The sequence below is a fragment of the Phacochoerus africanus genome, chromosome 7 (genome assembly GCF_016906955.1).
Source record: "Phacochoerus africanus isolate WHEZ1 chromosome 7, ROS_Pafr_v1, whole genome shotgun sequence".
In the NCBI taxonomy this organism is placed as follows: domain Eukaryota; kingdom Metazoa; phylum Chordata; class Mammalia; order Artiodactyla; family Suidae; genus Phacochoerus; species Phacochoerus africanus.
In genome coordinates, this window is record NC_062550.1 from 7,961,152 (window position 1) to 7,977,252 (window position 16,101).

At 45.1% G+C, this 16,101-nt stretch overlaps 1 protein-coding gene across 3 annotated transcripts in view; it reads right to left on the reverse strand.

The window, feature by feature from the left end:
- The window catches only part of SGSM3 (small G protein signaling modulator 3), a 41,667-nt gene extending 26,477 nt beyond the window's left edge, over positions 1–15,190 (reverse strand). For all 3 annotated transcript variants that reach the window (XM_047786183.1, XM_047786182.1, XM_047786184.1), the window contains exon 1: positions 15,097–15,190. The gene's annotated coding sequence lies outside the window, so the exon portion shown is untranslated. The remainder of the gene's footprint in view (positions 1–15,096) is intronic.
- Between the last annotated feature and the right edge of the window lie 911 nt (positions 15,191–16,101).

A 16,101-nucleotide genomic window follows, 5' to 3' on the forward strand; every position in this document is an offset into this window, starting at 1 on the left:
TAGTCACTTATGATGGAGCATGATAATATGAGAAAAAAGAATCTATACATGTATGTTTAACTGGGTCACCATGCTGTACAGTAGAAAAAAAAAATTGTACTGGGGAAATAAAAAATTTTTTTAAATAAAAAAAAATAAAAATCTAGGGGAGGGTGTTGACCTTCTCACATAATATGGGATATGTGACTTATGTCCATTTTTATTGAAATTTCAAGATAAGCGATTTAGACTGATTATGTAATGCAAGTTTTATTAGCTTATTTCCTTATTTATGCATATAAAATAACTATTTTTTATTTTTTGTCTTTAACTAGGGCTGCACTCAAGGTATATGGAGGTTCCCAGGCTAGGGGTCCAATTGGAGCTGTAGCTGCCAGCCTACGCCAGAGCCACAGCAACTCGGGATCTGAGCCCCAACTGCGACCTACACCACAGCTCGACGCAACGCCGGATCCTTGACCCACTGAGTGAAGCCAGGGATCGAACCCACAACCTTGTGGTTCCTAGCCATGACAGGAACTCCATAACTACTTCTTTAAAATACAAGCTTCACTTCAGCAATATGGAATTTAGTTCCCTGATTTTACAATGTTGTTCCCTCTTTTTTTTTTTTTTGCTTTTTTAGGGCCACACCCGCAGCATATGGAAGCTCCCAGGCTAGGGGTCCAATCAGAGCTACAGCTGCTGGCCTATGCCACAGCAATACAGGATCCAAGCCGTGTCTGTAACCTACACTGCAGCTCATGGCAACATTGGATCCTTAACCCCCTGAGCGAGGCCAGGGATGGAACCCACATCTTCATGGATCCTAGTCGGGTTCGTGACTGCTAAGCCACAAAGGGAACTCCTTCCCTCTCTCTTAAATGATCTCCAGCAGTGGTTCTCAAATTTCAGAGTGTATCGAAATCCCCGGGGGGTGGGTGGGGGGGGTGTCCTTAAATTCCAGGCAGTTGAGGCCCATGCCCTGAATTTGTCTCTGCAGGTCCGAGCAGGGCTTGAGAATGTATCTCTCTTATATATAAACTGCCAGGTGATAGTGATGCTGCTGGTCCAGGGAACACACTTTAAGAACTGCTGATCTGGAGTTCCCATTGTGGCTCAGTGGGTTACAACACCAACTAGCATCCAGGAGGATGCAGGTTCAATCCCTGGCCTCATTCAGCGGGCTAAGGATGTGGCATTGCCATGAGCTGTGGTGTAGGCTGCAGACTCAGTTTGGGTCCTTCGTGGCTGTGGCCGGCAGCTGCAAGTCCAATTCGATCCTGAACCTGGGGACTTTCATATGCCACAGGTTCGGCCCTAAAAAAAAAAAAAGAAAGAAAGAACTGCTGCTCTGATCTGAAGTCCCCCTTGCGCATTTTCGCTCAGATGTGACCTCCTCTGACACCTTCCCTTCCAACTTTCATTCCCCCTTCCTTCTCGGACAGAATTAATCCCTGTACATGCTTCTACAGTTTCTTGTTTCATACTACAGGTGTGCTGCAATCTATGGGTGTATGTTATCTCCCCATATCCAGTGCCTACACCAGTGACTGACCTGTGGCAGGTGTTGACTGTTTGATGAATCTCCTGGAAGATCCCCACATACAACAAGCTCCTTCTTCAGTTCCTGTGCTTGGCCCCTCCTGCTCCTGCTTCTTGAAATGCTCTCCGCTTGACTTGACTTTTCATTCTTCAAGGCTCCCCTCAGGCATTTCCTCCTCCTGACACACCTCCTCACCTCTGGCTTGTGTCAGGTGCCCCTATTTGTCTGTCTATAACCTATCATATAACCTATCTGTAACATATTTATCTTAACAACAGCCACCATTCACTGCAGGCCTTCTAAATGCCAGGAACTCCAATATACAAAGCTGTATTAAAACCTTTAGAGGCCCTTTGGTCCAGCAATTCTCACTTCTGGAAATTCAACCTACACTTGAGAAAAATGACTCATACAAGGTAACTCCCTATAGCATTGTTAGTGATAGAAAAATATTAGATGGTAAAATATTAGAAAACCTAAATATCCATCAGCAGGGGACTGGTTGAGTAAATAATTTATATCTATATAATGAAATAATGTGCAGCTGTGAAAGAGAATAGATTGGCTATTTACATACTGATAGAGAATGATTCCGGGATATATTGCTAAGTGAAAAAAATCAGGCAGCAAATTAGTAAGAATGGAATTTCTTGTGCAAAAAAAAGGGAGGAAATTTTCACATAAAATTTACAAAGCTGTATGTGAGAGGAACTGGGTGGCAAATTTTTAAACTTAGTAAACTTTTGAATTTTTAACTATTTTATTACCTATTCAAACAAACAGAGCTAAACATGAAAAAAAAATAGCAACTGATTATTTCTTTCCCCTTTTTACAACCATTTTTCTCCCCCAGCCCAGATCTGTTAACTCGGCTTATAAGTCCACAGGACCTAGTAGTCTGCTGACCACTCCAGCCTCCTCTCTCAGCCCTCGGCCTGCCCAAAGCTCCAGCCACGGCACCCTTCTTTCAGACCCTGGAACCCACTGCTTGCCCTTAGAGCATGCTGCCAAATGAAGCAATTTCCACAGTATGTAAAGGGAGTCTCAAAACCTGAGCCCCACCAAACATCATGGAAGCTAGTGGCACTATCTTCTAGAACGGGCTCCCCGCTCCAGTCACCCCAGTCATTCGTGTTGAAAACATGTTTATTATTCACTTTATCCTCTATCTCCCTAGTTCCACAGATTCCCAAGTTTCTCAACTGCCTCCCCCAGGACTGGCCATCAGCAAAAGAGCAAAACGACCCCAGGAATCAACTCCATTTTGCACTCCACTCCCTCCACCCCCACTCCTACAGGCTTACAGCTGGGGCTGCCCTCCCTTCCCTGAGTCAATATTTTCTTTGTGACCAGAGATAGTATTTCTTTAGGTAAGCTTTAGGTGTGACAGTGCAAGGTAGAGCACGGGCTGGAAACTCAGGAACCTCGCCCAGAATTCCAGCAGTCCAGCTCTGGCTCTCCCTTTCCTGCACAGCAGCACCAGTTAAATGAACTCCCCTTTAACTGGAGACCCTGAACCATATCCATCCACTCCAGGTCTTCCGGTAAAATAATCATGCCAGGTAATCTGGTCACTTCCTTGAGTCCCTCCCATGATCATTCCCCCAAGATTTACAGCCTGGAAGTACGTGGACTGTGATAGGAAAGCAGAAACAAGGTACCGCATGGACCATCTGTCATTCCCACCACTAGCGCTGGGAACAATCCCCAAATACAATAGTAAAAGAAGTAAAAATGAAACAAATAATGGATAGCTAACCTCAACTTGACATTCAGGTAGCTCTGAGAAAAATGCAGTCAAGAGTTTATTAGAACAATAAAGCCCCCTGAGGGGCTGACCTACAAAAAAAGGGCACTGAAAATTTTATCAAGTTTTAAATTAAAATAGGCGCTTAGGGCATTTACAGGGAATCAGGAGTTCTCATTGTTGCTCAGCAGGTTAAGGACCCTACGTAGTCACCATGAAGATGTGAGATTGATTCCTGGCCTCACTCAGTGGGTTAAGGTTTCGGCATTGCCACAAGCTTCGGCGTAGTTCGTAGATGTGGCTCTGATCCTGTGTTGCCATGGCTGTGGCTCAGGCTGCAGCTCCAATTCAACCCCTGGTCTGGGAATTGCCATATGCCACAGGAGCAGCCATTTAAAAAAGTGAAAAAAAGGAACAGATCATAAATAGAGTTAACAAAGTCCCCACTCACCATGTAATTAAACCATAGAGGTCAGAAAACTACCTTTAAGTCACTTATTTGGCCATACCATCTATATAATTACCAGGGATTTTCCTAATAGCTTTTTTTTTCTTTTTTTTTTTTTACAGCCGCACCTGCAGCATATGGAAGTTCCCAGGCTAGGCAGGGGTCAAAAGAGAGCTGCAGCTGAGGCCTACAACACAGCCACAGCAACACTGGATCTGAGCCGCATCTGTGGATCCTTAACCCACTGATTGAGGCCAAGGACTGAACCCGCATCCTCACAGAGACAACGTCAGGTCCTTAACCTGCTGAGCCACAATGGGAACTCCCCTAATAACTTTAAAGTATGGTAATCCAATCCTATTTACTTTGTGGCACTGATGGAGGTATCAGAAGGGAGATACAGTGAAAGAGGGAAAAATAACATTTAACTGAGCACTTACCACACTTGATAAGCACTGCCCACTTTACATTTGAGAAAACCAGGGTTCAGAGAGGTTAAGCATCTTACCCACATTAAATAGTCAGGGAATCAGAAGTGACTCCTAAGTGGTACCTCTCTATCACAATGACCAGTACAACTCAGCTGTCAATCTGCAACATAGTTTTCAGGAAGGACCATGAAGCCACCTGAACATGTTTAAGAGCAATGTACTTTGACTCGGGGTATGGAGCCCAGAGGGAACCAGGCAGGGTTAAGACATGACACAGCAACTGTATTAAGAAACATACATTTTTGTGAAAATTCCAAATTAAATATAAACTAAGAGAGAATCCCCATACTACAAGAGCAGATGAATTTCTCTAGCAGACCTGCGCCTACACGTAGAGACCACTGGCTTCCTCAGTACGGGGTGCAGGGCAAAGGCACTAGAACAGTCACAAATGACAGCACTAGAAGGATCCTTTGAGTTCATCTCCCTCTCACTTTTTTCAAAAGAAAGAAACCGAGGCCAAAGAGGTTAAAAACTGACTTAAAGCCACGCAGAGAGTAGGTAACACAGCCAGACCAGAAACTAAGTCTCCTTATTTCCCCTTTTCTAACCCCAACTGAAACAAAAACTTGGGAACAACATGGGATTACACTCAGACCAGCATCATTATCATGAGAAATTCCAGGAGAGACGTCACAGGAGGTCGTCCTGCTGCTGTTGCAAACCTAAGGTTCACGCAGATCAGAGCATACCTTTTCCTTTGATGGGCCTGCCTTGCACTGAATGATCTGCAATAAAAAATATTTGTTAGCTCTTCTTTATTTTTGGCTGTACTTGCAGCATATGGAAGTTTCCAGGCCAGGGACTGAATTTGAGCCACAGCCACAACCTACACACAGCTGTGGCAACAGTGGATCCTTAACTCGCTGAGCCAGGCTGGGGATCAAACCCGTGCTGCCACAGAGACAACACTGATCCTTAACTCAATGTACCACAGCGGGAATTTCCAGGTGGCTCCTTCTATCTCACACTTAAACAGTCAGATCCATACATTAAATTCCTACACTGCAGGAATGGCATGATCCTTCTGAAACTTGCCTTGACTAGCTCCACACAAGCCCTCCTCATGCTCTGCCCATGCTCCCTGACAAGGTCAGGAAACAAGCCACACAGGCTATTTATCTTCACTACTGCTCAGCACCTTGCATTCCTAACTGACCTGATGGACGTTTCCTACAGTGCTTTCAAGCCTTTCCCGTTTCTTCAGAGCCACAACTGCTCCCTACTGCCACTCATTCCGAGCTGATAACCCGCTTTCCAGCCTTAACAAAGTTGTGGTCACTCGGCTTAAGCTTCCTCAACTTCCTCCTCCTCCACGTCAACACTGCTCAGCCTTTTCACCGTCTTCTCTTCACGGCCGCCCTCTCAGGCAAAGAAGTAACCTCCCTCCCTTTCCAGTTAACTCCTCCACCCATAAAAACCTTTCAGTCCACTTCTTGGACAGCATCTTCATTCAGTCTCTTCCTCTCCTCTGGCTGCATGTCCAGTGCATGCAGCACTCAGATGTCCTGTATCCCTAAGTAAAACCACAACAAAACAACCCTCCCTGGACCCATTCAAGCCTGCTACTTCTCTTTTTCCCTGCCTCACCACCATGATTTTCAAAGGGAGCGTGGAACCTGCTCCCAGGCCTCACCAATCAACTCACTTTTTAAGCCTCTCCTCGCACCACCTGGTCTAAGGTTTCCAGTAGGTTTCCTTGTCACCATAAGCAGCCCTTTTCCCTTGGCCTCATTTCCTTAAACTCCCTGCAGCTTTTGACTCCGCTGACTTACCTGGGTTCCTTGAAGCTATTCTCCTACGACTCAGAGGGCACTGACCACATGGGTTTTTCTTCTCTACTTACCTGCTTCTTTGCAGACTCTTCTTCCTCCAGACACCCCCCAAAACACCCCCTAAGTCAGTCTTCTCTTTGGCAATCCACTCCTAATGGATTTCTACTGGGGAATCCACTCCTGTTCCTAATGCGGATTTAGCTATCACTGCTGTACCGATAAGCCATCAATCTATCTGCAGTCGTGAACACAATCCTGATATTTCCAACTTCCTGTTGTTGGATGGCTTCAGTTGACTTATCCAATAACACATCAAAATCTGCATTTCTCAAACAAATCTATTTTTATTCCATCCCAGATGATGCCTCTGATTTTTTCCTATTTCTTCTTCAGGACACTCAGATTCTAAGCTTTAGGGTAACTTCTGGCTCCTACTTTTCTCCTATTCTCACTCTGAATCAGCTGCAAAGTCTACTGATTTTACCTCTAAAATATTTCTAAGCATGTCTCTTTCCACTGCTTTAATCCAGACCCTGCCACTTTTCTGGGCCACTGTAAAAACCCCCTAACAGGTTTCTGTACCTCAAGACTCTCTATCCTTCCATTCCTGTTAAACAAGCCCTAGATTAGTATGCCCTGAAAGCACAGCTTTACCTGGTTCTCTCCTAATCTTCTTCAATGGTCTCCCACCTACCTGTTGAGTCAGCTCTTATTTTTCCTTCGTGTACCCTCACTGCTGCCTCAACAGGCTTCTGTATTTGTATCCACATTGCTCCCTTTGCTTAGAAGGCCACCTCACATTTCTGAATGTCCAGATTCTAGCTGTCTTACACTGCTCAGCTTAAATGACACTTCTGTGAAACTTTCCCCAGTCCTTTCTCTCAACACTTATGTTTCACGTTGAGGAAATATTGGTTCATTCAATATATGTTTACTGAATGCCTTCTATGTGCCAAGCACTGCTCTAAGTGATGGGGATAAAACGATGATCAGAACAGAGAAAAATTCTTTTGTTTCAGGATCTGGCATTCCAGAGGGGGGAAAAGTGATTAAAAAAATAAATAGGGAGTCCCGGTTGTGGCTCAGCAGTAATGAACCTGACTAGGATCCATGAGGACTCGGGTTTGATCCCTGGCCTCACTCAGTGGGTTAAGGATCCAGCATTGTGGTGAGCTGTGGTACAAGTAGCAGACTCCACTCAGATTCCATGTTGCTGTCGCTGTGATGTAGGCTGGCAGCTGCAGCTCTGATTCAACCCCTAACCTGGGAATTTCTATATGCTGCAAGTGCAGCCCTAAAAAGCAAAATAAAAATGTATATAATAATAATAAGTAAATAATAAGTACAACATTAAAAATAAGAACATTGGGAATCAACTATACTTTCATAAAAAAATCAGTGCTAGATCTAAATAAATATTTTAAATTGTCCAAAATAAATAAGAAACCATATTGTTTGCAGGTGATGAGCAGTACCATAGAGTAAAATGGATCAGGAAAAGCGCTAAGCAGTTTCAGGAAGCTGCTATTCTAAATCAGGTGTTCAGGGAAGGCTCAATGATAAGGTGATGAGAAGAAGGTTAAGTATAGCACAGGGAACTAAATCCAGTATCCTGGGATAGACTAAGATGGAAAATAATACATTAAAAAAAGAATGGATATAGACTACGACTGAGTCACTTTGCTGCACAGCAGAAATCGGCACATTGTAAATCAACCATGTTTTAATTAAAAAATAAACTAAAAAGAAGAAGGTGGTAAGGGGCTGGGTGAAGCAGAGGTATGGGGTGGAGACAATAGGAAACTAGGCTGGCAAAGTAGGGAAAGATGTTCTAGAACAATCTCTAGGTCTCAGAGTCTGGAGACTTAGATTTCAATCAGAGAATCATTATTTCAGAATTGAGGCAAACTTTACAGGTCATGAGGACAACTACCCATTAGATTTTTTTTTGTCTTTTTGTCTTTTTCTTTTTGTTGTTGTTGTTGCCATTTCTTGGGCTGCTCCCGCGGCATATGGAGGTTCCCAGGGTAGGGGTTGAATCGGAGCTGTAGCCACCGGCCTACGCCAGAGCCACAGCAACGCGGGATCCAAGCTGCGTCTGCAACCTACACCACAGCTCACAGCAACGCCGGATCGTTAACCCATGGAGCAAGGGCAGGGACCGAACCCGCAACCTCATGGTTCCTAGTCGGATTCGTTAACCACTGCGCCACGACGGGAACTCCCCATTAGATTTTTAAACCCTTTAGTTAAACCCTCAGGTGGCCGGCCACCTTGCCTTGAACAATTTCCGTGCCCACACCCACCTCCATGTACCAAGACAGCCTGGCCATCCTTGGACAGCCCTGCCTAAGGCTTTAACTTGGGCAGAAATCTGTTTGCAAGTAATGCCTACTCTTTACTCTTTCTAGGAACACTCTGTACACTAAATGCTTCAGATGTGTGAAGATAACCTTTGGGTCTTCTCTGAGATTTCTCTTCTCTTCAGTTAACTTTAACTCTTTTCTAAGCGACATGGCCCCATGCCATGCAGTAGTTAAGTTAAAGGAACCTCAGCTGCGAGCCACAAAAACTGATTCTGTGTAACTTAAATTATGAAATATAGGAAGGTACTGGCAGGATGTGAGGTAGGGTACAGAACTGAGGAAAAGCTAAAGAATCAGGTCTTTGAGAACAAATGGCACAGCAGCTCCAGTGTCTACATATTGGGAATTAACCCATGGATGTGATGCAGGAGCTGTGACTGTTTGTCACTGTGTCATTTAATCTAAGACTCAAAATGAAGGCAGGAGAGAGGACAGGCTAAGGAGAGGCAAAGAGAAAGGCAGGACACACCTATCTGCCCAACACTGACTGGCCTAACCTGGGTCATGTCTAATCGTCTACTCGTCAGGGACGCACTGTTACCTCAGCAACAAAAAGCTGCTATTTCCAGAAAAATCTGGATTGGATGGATGCCGCCGAGCAGGCCAAAACAGCACACACCCACTCATCTCTGAAAATGCCATGCCTCCGGTTCAACCTAAGAACCCAGGTGTGGAAGAGGAGCAAAGCCAGGTATTGCCTCCGAGCTTGCTGTATGGCCTTAGGCAAGCGACCAAACTTGGGCCTCACTGTCTCTCCATAAGACAAAGAGTGTCACAACATCTCAACTAAATAGGAAACATGTACGTGAACTGCTTTAAAAGTGTAACACTAACTGCAGTACCAGCACTTACTGTCTGCCTGTCACGGACAGTTCACATAGATTATTTAATCTTCAAAATAACCCATGAAGTAGGAGGTTATGAACACAAACTCTAGAGTCTGACTACCTAGGTTCAAGCCCTGACTCTACCATTAATGCAGGTGACCCTGAGCAAGTTAACTTTCCTGTGACTGTTTCCTCACCTTAAGTGGGCGTAGTACTAACATACAGGGTAGTTGGAAAACTGAGTTAATATGAGTAAAATTCTTAGAACTGTGCCAAGTCTACAGTAAACGCCCAATAAATACTAGCTATTATTGAGTGATGACAGTAGTAGTAATTACCCCAATTTTACAGATGAGCAAAATGAGGCAATGGGAAGTTCTATCACTTGAGTTAGGGTTGTTCCCCCCCCCCATCCATGGCATGCGGAAATTCCTGATCCAGGGATCTGAACCTGCACCACAGCAGTAACCCAAGCTGCAGCAGTGACAGCGCCAGGTCCTTAACCCACTGAGCCACATGGGAACTCTGTGTTAAGTTTTTGAAGTTTAAAGTGGTAGAGCCAGAAGCTTATTGTTAAGTGCTAATTACTATACTCTACTGACTTTATTTTATTTACTTATTTTTGGTCTTTTTACAGCCGCACTAGCGGCATATGGAGGTTCCCAGGCTAGGGGTCGATTCAGAGCTGTAGCTACTGGCCTACGCTACAGCCACAGCAACGAGGGATCAGAGCGGAGTTTGCGACGTACATCACTGCTCATGGCAACACCGGATCCTTAATCCACTGAGTGAGGTCAGGGATCGAACCCCCGTACTCATGAATCCTAGCTGGATTCATTAACCACTGAGCCATTACGGGAACCACATCTACTGACTTTAAAAGTTAAAAAAAAAAAAAAAAAAGTGGCATTTGGACTTTAACCCTATAACCTCAAGTCACACAAATTAAGGATATTTACAAATGAAACTCAAACACAAGAAGAGGGAAATGATCTGTTGTTTCATGTCTTTTTTTTTTTTTTCCTTTTACAGCCTCCCTGTGGCATTTGGAAGTTCCCAGGTCAGGGACTGAATCCCAGCAGCAGCTGGGGTCTGTGCCACAGCCATGGCAAAGGCAACACCGGATCCAAGCCACATCTGTGACCTACACCACAGCTGTGGCAAAGCCAGATCCTTAACCTACTGAGTGAGGCCAGGGATCAAACCCGCATCCTCAAGGGCCCTTAACCCGCTAAGCCACAACAGGAACTCCTTGTGTCATGTCTTTAGAATGTTAGCTGAAAGGCTAATTCTGAAGGCCAGCAATAGCTGTATCATTTCGTTAAGAAAAAAAAAAAAAATTTTCTCTTAGCCCTAATTGGAAATCAGGCACTTCCCAAGAATAAGCCTTCTGATAACTGGACTGGTGCTTTCAACCTCATTTCTAACATTACTCTTTCCAATAAATGTGTTTTATGATACTTAAAAAAAACAAAAAGACAACTTACAGAATGGGATAAAATAGTTTTAAATGATGCAACTGACAAGGGCTTCATCTCTAGAATATACAAACAACTTAGACAACTCAACAGCGAAAAAGCCAACAACCCAAATGAAAAATAGGCAAAAGACCTGAATAGACATTTCTCCAAAGATGATATACAGATGGCCAACAAGCACATGAAAAAATGCTCTGATTATCAGAGAAATGCAAATCAAAACTACTATGAGGTACCACCTCACACAAGTCAGAATGGCCATCATTAATAAGTCCACAAATAACAAATGCTGGAGAGGGTGTGGAGAAAAGGGAACCCCATACACTGTTGATGGGAATGTAAATTGGTACAACCACTATGGAAAACAGTACGGAGGTACCTTGGAAAACTATACATAGAACTACCATATGACCCAGCAATCCCACTCTTGGGCATATACCCGGACAAAACTTTCCTTGAAAAAGACACATGCACCCGCATGTTCACCGCAGCACTATTCACAATAGCCAAGACCTGGAAACAACCCAAATGTCCATCGACAGATGATTGGATTAGGAAGATGTGGTCTATATACACAATGGAATACTATTCAGCCATAAAAAAGAACAAAATAATGCCATTTGCAGCATCATGTGTGGAACTAGAGACTCTCATACTAAGTGACGTAAGTCAGAAAGAGAAAGCCAAATACCATATGATATCACTTACATCTGGAATCTAATATAGGGCACAAATGAACCTTTCCACAGAAAAGAAAATCATGCACATGGAGAACAGACTTGTGGTTGCCAAGGGAGAGGGGGAGGGACTGGGAGGGACTGGGAATTTGGGGTTAACAGATGCAAACTATAGCCTTTGGAATGGATAAGCAATGGGATCCTGCTGTATAGCACTGGGAACTATGTCTGGTCACTTGTGATGGAGCATGATAATGTGAGAAAAAAGAATGTATACATGTATGTGTGACTGGGTCACCTTGCTGTGCAGCAGAAAATTGACAGACCTCTGTAAACCAGCCATAATGGAAAAAATAAAAATATTATAAAAAATGCATTTAATGATTCCAAAGAAATTAACTTCCAAAACAATTCATATGATTATCTGAGAAAAAGAAATATGTACAAAACCTACATCATAAACACTTAGAAAAAGGAGAAATATGTTTATAGCTAGAAAAGAGGCATAATATTAGAAGTGAAAGCACAGTTAATAGTTAACTGTGCCTATGGAAAAGAGGTGAATGTCTCTCTCATTTATGAATTGTGAGCATAAATTAACAAGCGTAAAGGTTCAAAAGGGGAGGTGATTATAAGTATACTATTCCAACAACCACGTCTTCAAAATCAGTTCATCAACCACACTGAAGGTCAGCCTCATTACTTCAGTCATATGGTGGTGCTGGGAGTACCAGCCCTCCTACCTGCTGACCACGAGAGCCTCTGGGGTATTCATTCTGCAAACATCTAGTGATCACTGTTCTTGGAGAGAGAGGTAAGGTGGTGAAAACGACACAGGTCCAGAGTTCCCCTATGGCGCAGTGGGTTAAGGATTTGGCATTGTCTTCGCATAAGTTTGGATCACTGTTGTGGGGAGGGTTTGATCCCTGGCCTGGGAACTCCATATGCCTTGGGTGTGGGGAAAAAAAAAAGAAAACAGTACGGAGGTACTGCTTTCATGGAGATGATGTTGTAGGTAGGTATTATGAAGTTAAAGCTCAGTTCCCAGGTCGATCAAGCTCCAAAGCCTACACTGTATATTTCAACTGTTCATTATCTCTCACTGGCCAGATGCAACTTCTCCGAAGCACACAGTCCTGACGTCTCTGTCTGGAACAATTTAGGGTTTCTCTCTGGTGGCAGTCCTGTGTCACTTTCTGAGGGAAGTGTTCCTCCCTGACTCGCAAGGGCAAGCCTGCTTTAGGAGTTACCACATACTGACTTGTATGAAAACTGTTCTCCCTCATTAGTCCCTAAACTCCCTCAGGGCAAGAAGCACACCTCATCCTCTTTGTGAGTTTAGAAGATGGTACATACAGTACGTATTCAATAAATGGCCAAGAGGAGTGCATGAGAGCACCCAATTTCAACAGAGTTGAGGGTGTTGGCCAGACTTCAATGAACTAAGGAGGAAAAGGGCATAGAGTTTGCTTATAAGAGTAATTCTAGAAAGGAAACTGATGGGAAATGACAATAGTTTGAAGAAGAAATGTGGTCACAGGAAAGTCTTGCTTTTTTTTTAAGAATGAGAAAAGACTTGAACATATTTGTTGGTAGGACAGTAAAATGCAGTAGAAAGAGCAGGGGTGTCAGGATCAGAGAGACCTGAATTTGAATTCTGGCCCAGTCACTGTGTGTGTAGACAAATCACTTAACCTCTGTACTTCAACTTACACATGTATAAATGACAATGCCAACACCCGCACCTCATAGGACGATTACAGCACGTGGCAGACAGAAGACATTCAATAAATGGTACCAGTGATTATTCCTGTACGTGGAAGCCTGGACTCCGGTGTTCTAATCCCTCCCACACAGTCTGTGCTTCAGTCCAGATTTCCTGTACCACTCGATGTGTACCATGTGATGGCAAAGAAACAGGATCCTTATTTCTTCTGGGTGTGCCACCCTCTGTGCTATTCTACGTTCTTTGTGAATGTCTGCATGAACTCATGAATGGCTGCTGTGGAAAATTACTGATGTCACTAGCTAAAGAACAGAGACAATCTGGAGAATAAGCAGATGAAACTGATGTTAAATCCTCAAATGAGCCAGCGTTTGAGCTCCGGCCAAAACGTTCATTGAGAACCAGGAAGAGAGAAATCGAAAACAAAAACACACAGAACACTGTTTAAGTTTCTGAGCCAGCAAGGTGTTCCCAGCCTCCACTCCGGGCAGGGGAAGATGGCAGTATGATAAAAGTGATGATTCCCGACTTCCTTTCTCAGTATTTCCCCCTGACGTTAGGTTCACTTCTGTGAGGTACTTCTCTACCTCACCGACTTTTCTGACAACCCAACAAGTTGCCAAATTCACAAGAGTAGTATTTAAACAATTTTCGTTCCCAGCCTTTTAAAGTGAATGCTCATGGGCTGTGTTCACCTGTTACCTATATGAGGTCAAGAGAATCAGCTCACACCCAGCCCTTTCTCCCAGATCACACACCTCCATCCTTAAAATGGGATAGAGAAGAGGGCTCAACCCTGGCTAGTGTAACAGTTAATGATGATAAGGCTACAGGCAACTGGGATTATTATCAAAAGACAGGAAAGATGTCAGCTTTTATTTAGAATCAGTTACCAACTAATTATGGAGAACAGAAATAAACATGTAAAACAAGCTATAACTCTGTTGTTTAGAGTTCAGAGAGAACTGGAAGATAAGGAAAAGAGATGAGGAAAATTAGAAGGAAATACATGTGTATCTACAAACTTAATCACAATCACAAAAGCTACAAATAAACAAAAGGTTGAAAACTCAGTTTTTGTGAAACAGAGTCTCATTAGGAACTTGAATTTACCAAGAAAGTATAATTAAAGAGAGGTAAAGAATATTCTAGACACCCCTAAATGTCTCACCAAAAAGCAAACACAAAAGAGCCAGTCAACCACCACAGATCAAAAATGCAGCCCAAGACTGGAAAACACGACGCGATACAGCCACTCATCCCTGAAAAGAAACTTTAAATCATCCCCCCGCCCCGACCCGCCTCAAAATGCAAAACATCTTAGATCATTAAACTATGTATGAGAGTAACGTTCAAAATTCCAATCATAAGCACACTGGCCTCAATTTCCTCAATGTTCTACAGCGTGTTCCGAGTCTGGCCTGAAGCTGAGCCTGTGTTTCGACCCCAGACCCGAATCTCCAACGTAAAGTTAGTCAAACCTGAGGAAGACTTTGCTGCTGTTAGTATTAGGCAGATGTCCTTTAAAAAAACAAAAAACAAAACAAAACAAAAGGGTCCCCGGCTTCAGATGCGGGGTCTCTAAACTGCTCCCAGCTGCGGGAGGGGGACATATGGGGGCTCGAGCCCCCGGGACACTTATGCTCGGGAGCCGGGGGTCCCCACCTCCCGCCCGGCCAGCTGAGGGTCTCGCCCCCGGAGGCCACCCCCGCCCGAGCGGGATGAGGGGGCACCGGGTCCGAGCGCCGCCTGCGCCCCGCCGCCTGTCCCCCACAGGGGACCTCGGGAGCCCGCGCCTGGCCGCCGCTGGCCCGGACCCCCACCCCCTGCGCAGCACGAGCAAGGCCCTGTCGGCCGGCGGCGGTGCCTCCCTGCTCCTCGGGCCCCTCGGCGCGTCAGGCGTCCGCCAGTCCGTGGGTCAGCCGGTCTGTCCGCAGCCCGCCGCGTCCCCACCGGAGGGGCACGTGTGGGCGCCGGGCCCGCAGACCCAGCGCGTCTCGGCCAACGTCTCGGCCAACCTCTCGCTCCGCACTCACCTGCCCGCGGGGGATGTCCAGCTGCCGCGCCGCCGCGCGTCGCCGCCACGAAGGTGCCAACCCTGCTTGGGTTCGCAGCTCCGCCCCTGTCAGCGCTCGGCGGCCCCATCGCGCACGCGCGCGGGGCCGGGCGGAGCGGAGCAGCCGCGGGGCATGCCGGGGGCTGTGGTCTTTCGGGTCCGCGGGCCGGAGGCGGCGGGGGTTTGCGCGCCTCTGAACCCAGCACACCAGCTTCTTTCCGAAGCTGAGCCCGGGTCCACCAGTGAGTGAGGGGCAGGGAGTAACAGGCGACTTTCGAAGCCCAGTTTCGGCCGAGTGATACCCACTTGGCCTCTCGTCTGCACTGCACCCCGAGGAGTTGGGGAATATGGGGTGGACCAGTGGTCAGGGTGGGGAAAAGACACAGCAGGGCTCCAGGAAGGATCGGTTTACTTGACATTAATTTGCTAAATATTTAAGTGCCTTCTTTACCGGTGTACAAACTAGTCCTAGACCAGCCTGATCCGCTCTTAGACAACTCACAAGCTTTGGAAGGAGCCACAAATTACGACAAATTGGTTGAGGTCATACCGAAGAAATTCACTCTTCGGGCATAATGCAGTGAGTGGGTGTAGTCAGAGGCCTGCAATTCAATCAATCAAACCAAAGAACATCTAGCTCACCCTTAAAATGAGAATGTGAATTTATGCTTGTTGCAAGAAGTAGATGCTGTGAGAAAATGTTACAGTAAGAATGAACATCCTGCGAAGGTGGTGGGACCCATCACCATTTTATATTCAGATCCCAGTTGACATCAGGCTCTAGTTTTAAAAGTTTTGAAAGATTACTGAAAAACTACACTAGGATTACCGGAATATTCTTCTAGAACTTTCACACTACTCTGAAAAGACACACTACATTTAGTTTTGGAGCTGCTTATAACCTAAGCTCATGTTCCTAATGTGTTCCAATGTAGTTATGATGCAGTGAATTAATGGGAACCATAGGTAAAGCGTACAAAACACA